This window comes from Ornithodoros turicata, chromosome 1 (genome assembly GCF_037126465.1).
Source record: "Ornithodoros turicata isolate Travis chromosome 1, ASM3712646v1, whole genome shotgun sequence".
NCBI lineage: Eukaryota > Metazoa > Arthropoda > Arachnida > Ixodida > Argasidae > Ornithodoros > Ornithodoros turicata.
Genome location: NC_088201.1, coordinates 69,565,195 through 69,572,213, shown reverse-complemented (window position 1 = coordinate 69,572,213; position 7,019 = coordinate 69,565,195). Strand labels below are relative to the sequence as shown.

At 43.0% G+C, this 7,019-nt stretch overlaps 1 long non-coding RNA gene across 1 annotated transcript; it reads right to left on the bottom strand.

Moving 5' to 3' along the window:
* Positions 1 to 388: 388 nt before the first annotated feature.
* Positions 389 to 6,354, bottom strand: LOC135378377 (uncharacterized). Its single transcript, XR_010418339.1, has 3 exons — positions 1,984 to 6,354; positions 1,820 to 1,895; positions 389 to 699 (listed from the first exon to the last, which is right to left on the bottom strand). It is a non-coding gene; the product is annotated as an uncharacterized LOC135378377 (long non-coding RNA).
* Between the last annotated feature and the right edge of the window lie 665 nt (positions 6,355 to 7,019).

The window sequence follows — 7,019 nt, the reverse complement described above, 5'->3', positions numbered from 1 at the left end:
ACTCTGTGAACTATTAAAATTTACGTCGCCTTCACACTGCGACGCTGAATGAATGCAAGCAGCCGAGGCAATAATGCTGTCAAGTGCAGCAGGCAATTGTAGCTGTCGTGTAGCACTTTTTTTTTTCGAGTCACAAATATATGCAGGGATGTCATGAACCTTTTGGAGGTGAGGCTGTAGGAGGTGCATGGATGGACTCAACACTTCTTGGTTTATCAATTTGTCTGCTCTATGAATTCCGAGATTCCGAGCGATGTAGGGAACTGGTGCGTGGCAATCGAGTGGGAAGGTATAGGCGTTTTTACCGTCTGGCGAACCGGTTACCGCATCATATTTTTTTCGGTTCAGTTCCAGTTCGTTCAAGGGGAGAAAAGATGTTCGGTTCGGCAAAAAATAACGTTTTTTTTGAGGTTTTTCGGTTACGGTTCATTTCCGGTTTCGACCCCTGCTCACAAACGTGCAGCTCACAACAATGGGAACGCTTGGAAGAGCTACAATCACTTGTGAGAATGACCACAGGAACCAGTCAACAGCCAGCTGGCCTTGTTCATGAGAAACCTGTGCGCAATATTGCAATGTGCTCCGCAATCCCTTTCTCTGGTAGCAGCATCACCAAGACGCTGCGCCTGTTCGACATCATGGGCCTTGCTCATATACACCGGAGTCAGTACTTCCTCTACCAGAAGTGCTATTTATTTCCTGCAATACAAGATGTGAGTTAATGCTGGAAAATTATGTGTGCTTTGTGTTAGGATTACTGCATATGCTTTAACATTGGTACACAGCACATGTCTGGGCTGAAAAAGTCATGTCATCATGAAAAAGTCATCATGTGATGATCATGACCTCCAGTGTTGACGACCCCGAAATTGAGATTCAAATGAGCATGGGAAAAATATGGCTCTGTGTGATTTGTCTGTCGTTGTTCAGCTTACTTGTTAGAATTAGAATCCACGCCCATGCTGTGTATGCCAGTTACATCATTTAGTGACTGCAGAATAGCGAGACTAAGCTGCAACACGCACAAATTTTTTGTTTTTTTGGTTTACTGAACATCATTTTAAATATCAGTTTGTGTCTTTATTGTTTCACATGGGAAAATAGGAATATCTTGCATTGTGCGCTAGCATAAAGGTCGTAGAAAAAATGTTAAAATGTGGAGAAATTATCACAAGTATGCTGAATAATATTTGTCCTCTCCTCTTATTTGCACAAAATCTAATAATATGAAGATAAAGTGTTTTTTCACAAATCAATTATTTCACAGCACTTGCTGGAAATACACAAAAATTTAATATCTACAATAAAATGAACAAATCGCACAAAACACAACAGCCTTACAAATGACATACTGCGCACTACATGCTGATGAAGAGGCATACGACACATTACCCTGCAGTGAGAAAGAACGTGATTATACTGAGCAGATAATGACAAGAAATCTTCTCAATTCCCTAACTGGTTCAAAACTGGGCACTATACACACACGTACTTCTATTGTGGTTTAGGATGTCTAGGACAATGTGCTAGACATGCAATGCCTAATTTTAAAACCACATATGGATTTCATATCGGTTAACCCTGCTTGTACTATTTATATTATTAGTTTTTAGCGCAGATGCTCCAAATGTCTGCCTCCGTTTGATGCAGAGGTAGGCATGCAAGGATAAAATAATCTTGTGGTATTTTTCAACATGGGTCTTGGATGGACATGCAACTTCTGCAAGACATCCCGAAGTCATGTAATCTCTGTAGCATCACAAGTGCGTGGTTTCTATCAATGTAAATAAAAATTATTTGTTTCACGGTTTCTGTGTACCTTGTACAAGAGTACAGCCAGGTTTCAACGCAGGCTGGGCAGCAAGATCGTTCTCCAGTCATGCAGTGAGCAATCGCTGAAAAAATTCATTACGTGGTCAATACAAATCATAGCAACTTCAATAAATTGCTCTTCATTGGAACTGTTTGTTATATCTGTCCCACCTTGAAATCCGTGATAGACTGGTGATGGAAATGCACTGCGAATAGATGACGTAGCAGCCGGGTATTTGCCTGCGATGTCCACGGCCAAGGCGGCCCCACACCAAACATACGAACAAGGTATATGCTATAAACTGTAGGGTACTGCACACACACACACAAAAGAAAGGAAAGAATCAGTCAAATTTCTGCGTGCCGTCCCGAAACTTAGTTTGGTATTCTAGGAATTTTACATGTACTACTCACACTTTTGTGGTTTCCATATGTAAAAGCACAGTTCAGTAAGTATAAACATATGGTTGTTACAGTACCATTTCTTGTCTCTGTGTAGCTCCAGTTGGGTTGGGATGTAGTGCCTCATGTGTCGTACAAAAACGGAGCGAAGTTGACGGTGAAGGTATGATAGTGGAAGCATATGATGCTGAGCAATGCAATCAATGTTGCTTTCGTCGCAGATTTGGGAAATAATCACGACGGTTCAGCAGCACAGAAATCCATCCGGGCGTTCCGGATTGCAGCCTAAGCACCAGCATCTAAACAAGATATACAGAACGATGGCTCAACAACATATGCCGTGTAAACAGACACAAAACTAGCGTGTAGACAACAGGCTGTCAGCTAAATAAATCTGCTGCTTGAATGGGAATCTCAGGCGACGAAGGAGCCTCATCGTCCGTATGCGTGCATGCTTCCGTGTGTACTTGCGGTACTGGCAAAGGGCCTGTTGTAAACTGACATTCGTCTTCGACGTAGTTCTCATAATAAAGGTCGTCGTCGCTCTCAGAAAGCAGCTCTTCTTCGTGCGTAGCGTTCATGCTAAAAGCACTTTCGATTGCATTGCGTCTCGCGTCGCCGCTGCAGACGCTGCTTTTGGCTGGACACCCGTGACGTCACTAGTGTGGGGCATGGTCGGGGGATACCGAAACCGGATATGGAATTCGCATACAATTAAATTCATTTCCTCTACAACAAGAAAGAATTAAGCTTTCTCGTTTCACATGTAGCATACACGTCCTGTTTGGAATCTAATACAGTCGTTATTCGAAAATCACCAGACCTCCGGACTATCGCTTTAAGTAGGGCCGGAAGCAGGGTGGCACTGACGGACAGCCCGTGTGACGCGCTGCTCTTCCGCAGTGGGATCCGCTCTGCTGGACATCTTGCAATGCCCGAAGGAATTCAGATAAGCTTTCTGCAGGATGTTGAGTACACTTATGTAATTCCTCTAGGACATGGTATTTGTAATCCAGGGGAAGAAATTAGTTTTCTGAACCGACGCTGGAAATCCTGAAAGGACGCAAACTCCGATTGTAACCGATGCCAGCGGGCGGCGTCTCCGACCAAAGAGCATTGGATTAGAACTTCGTCCGAAATTCCCATACCAGTCTGATAGGCGGTAAGGTCGTGCAGGAAATCGGCAACAGACTTCTTGTCGGTTTAACCTGTAACCCGGCATGTTAAGTCGCAGAGGCACTTGTGCCTGCGGCGGCGAAACCGACCCGGCATGAAGGCGTTGAACCACTAACAAACAACTCCGTCATGTGTGACAGGAGTTCTGCCGTTGAAATGGCGTCTGACCGCGGCGTGGGCACATCCGCCTTGTCATTCATCAGCTCCTAGGGTACGTCCACCGGGTGGGAGCTGAAAAACCAACAAAAAACACACGCGAACATGAAAAACCAACAAGAATACAATCAATACTAACCAGACTAGTAAAAACTACTACAAAATGAAACCGTGCCATGTGTTCCCCGCTGCGGAACAGACGAGCTCGGACCCCAAATGTTGGGCGCCAGTTGTAGAAAGTTCCCACCAGGTGGGAGTAAGTAGCCATCTTCCTATGCATTTCTCCATATCCAGCGCGTCAAACGGCGGCGGCAGCCATCAGACGTCCCACAGTTATTAGCACAGAAATTTCGCTCCCCATGCTTGGCGCAAAGTATAAAGTGTCTGTACACACTGTGCCTAAAGTTGGATGATTGTTTGGATCAAAGTGGATTACAGATACAATCCAAGCCATCCAACTGGCAACTTGTCCAAGCCAAGCCAAGCCTAAATGCTCTTAATGTCAACAATAAGCAGTGCGAAGGCGAAGATAATGCGAAATCGTCGGTTTCTGAATTGAGGAAATGTATTTTGAAGTTCTTGATCTACAATATGCTGCACAGTTTTGTGAAATTGGTGATTTGTGGCTTCCGGGCTTCAAGCCTTGTTTACGTCGTCGCACTTGTTGGAGTAGTGTTGTCGGTGCTGTGGTCTCTACATTTGCGTGCCATTTAGCACTTCTATTGTGAATGATGACCTGCGTTCGTTTTTGTGAATTTTGTTAAGTTTTTGTGAAGTGAAGTACGCAGCACATGGATCATCGTGCTAGCTGCATCGTGCAACTTAACTATTAACAGATGTATCAAGTTGTTTGCATCGGATGAATTGTGCATGTTGACGGTACTTGGGACAGAGCTTAGTATAGGTCGATGTGCGATATCACAATCTGCCGTGACTCAGGCAGAATAGCTATTCGACTGCACGAAGTAGAGGGAAACGTGTAGGTGAATGAGAGAGCAACACACAACTGTGTTGCAACAAAGAAAATCTGTTTATTAATGTGAGTCACAATTTCATTAGAACACAGTACCGTAAAATTAAGCTGTTTCACGGCGTAGTCGACAGACATGTAGCTGCTGCTGCTAAGGAGCATGTCAAAACGTAGTTGTGGGTGGGATATTGTTCTCCAGCGCTACGTCTGAACAAACTATACTTCCGTCTGCCTTTTTTTTAAGTATGCTCCCTAGAAAAGGGAAGAAAAATGTGGAGGTACAGTCTTTCAGTTCCCCATCTGTAAATCAGGATGACATTAGGTGCTTCTTGATGCATTTGGGTGTTATAAGCTCCGTAATTTTTTTCTCTTTTCTCTGTGCAGCTGGACCTCAGGTAAAGGAAGTCAAATATACAGTTGTCACAATTACTTGTCACAAATGCCGAATGTTGTGATATCGAACGTGCCTTGCATAGTTTGTTTTTGCACTAAAATAATTTTACATCATACACACGCATTAATATTGCCACTAATTAGTAGATATGATACATGATTGGGGTTCATACAGAGATGATGTTCAACAAAAACTGGGGCTCAACTTATTCGGGGTAATAATCAGTAGCAGATGAGTTTAACTTGAAAAAATCAGACCGTAAGTATAATTTGTAGGTACACAGGCTGTTCGACACAGGTCGCACCTCTATATTAAATAAAAAAAAAACTATAATAAAAAAGGGATGGTGATCGTGAATGGTGTACATTATGGTATCGAATACAATTAACGCACAATTTATGAATGGTCAATATTCCTGCAAAATATTATAATTAATTGAGACTCATAAAGCGAGGCTTGTAATTTTGCAATAAATAAGGAAAATTGGTTTTGTTTGAGAGGGCACTGTTAATAAAATAAAGGAATTTGTAAATTCCAATTTCATCAATCAAGAGATTATTCTATTTTGTTTCAGTGAAAACACCTTGCATTGACTTTCTCTGTAACAAGTTGCGACTGTATTACACAGGCGCCTTCACCACGCCGCGCCACGCTGCACTGTCAATGTCGCTACTCCCCATATAAAAAAGATGATTGACTGAGCAGCCACGATGTAGGACGTGTTGTAGAACATAGCTGTTTGGAGTAGACAGTTCTGGTGCCCACGCACTTTGCTGGAGATTCTTCCTTGGTTTTGGTATAATTGCACAAAAATCTAAGCCAGAGTCTCGTGGTTAGTAAATGAATTTTAGTCATGTAACATGTGCTAGATGAATATGCCTCACACAAACGATCTGGCCATCCATGTAAAATACTTTTAAAAATTACGTTTATGCAGCGATCATGTACTTATAATTATTACTTTACGTTTTAAAGGATTTGAAAAACCCCTGCTCAAACAAAGAGTACGGCGCAAGCCGACTTTCACCTGAACGGCCCAAGTGAAACCCTTCCCCTGTCATGGCTTCATGGCAAATGCTTGAAGGGGTTTGCATCTGAGACACTCTGCGCGGTGGGTATACTCTTGCATGACCTGCACACAAGCAATATAAAGTTGAGAAAATTTACAGAGAAGTACAGAGGCACATATGAAACAGCGTAAGCTCCATCAACTGAACATGTATATTTTGTTGACCTGGTGTCGGAACGCTAGGGCATGCACTAGGCTTCAGTACAGCTCGACTGTGTCCAATATAAAAGGAGCATTGCTGAAAATGAGTGGAGCACATGAGGTCGTGTTTGCAGTCAGTGTAGGATTTCACATTCACTTCCTCAAGTCACTGGACCGATTTCGAATGTCGTTCCGTATGTTGTTGGGGGAGCCCGTGAGGGCGACAAATTTTCATTAACTATATTACAGAAACAACAGAAGTAGTGCCCTCTTTTGCTTTATGTAGCACATGCATAATACACCTTCAAATTTGTCGGAAAAAGCTATAGGACCTCCAGCTACAGGTGCATGCATCCATCGCAATAGAACCTTCCCATGTGGAGCCATTCATGGGATGGTGCAGCATCTGCTTGGCATATTTCCAGAGTGAAAATATCTGAGTGCTTGTATTATGTGTATCTTGAAGAAAATACAAGGTGCTTCTATATGTGTGTGTATTTGTATCTGAAATGCGGTCATTTTCTTAGTAACTTGCACTGCTTCTTTCAGTACTTTTTCTCGGATGGTTGAACATGCGAACCCTAATGCGCATGCGCGACAGTCGAATTGGACATTTCATACATGCTAAAATGTGGCTGGTGCCTCTGATGATAACGGAATTGCCGCAGGTCAAGTAAAAAAAAAAACAATATTTGGTAGGAAGGGATGGCTCTTCTGTAGAGCTAGGTGCTTTCAATTTACTGCAGGCAGTGTCAGTTGCTGAGGCGTATGTCCGTCACGAAAGTGTTTCGCTCCTTTGTACTCTCGGAGTGGGTTGGAAATTTTTGGACTATTGCGATCCCAATGAAGGCTTCTGAGGGATGTTTGGCATTGGCAGTTCCGTGGGACTGCCTATGTCC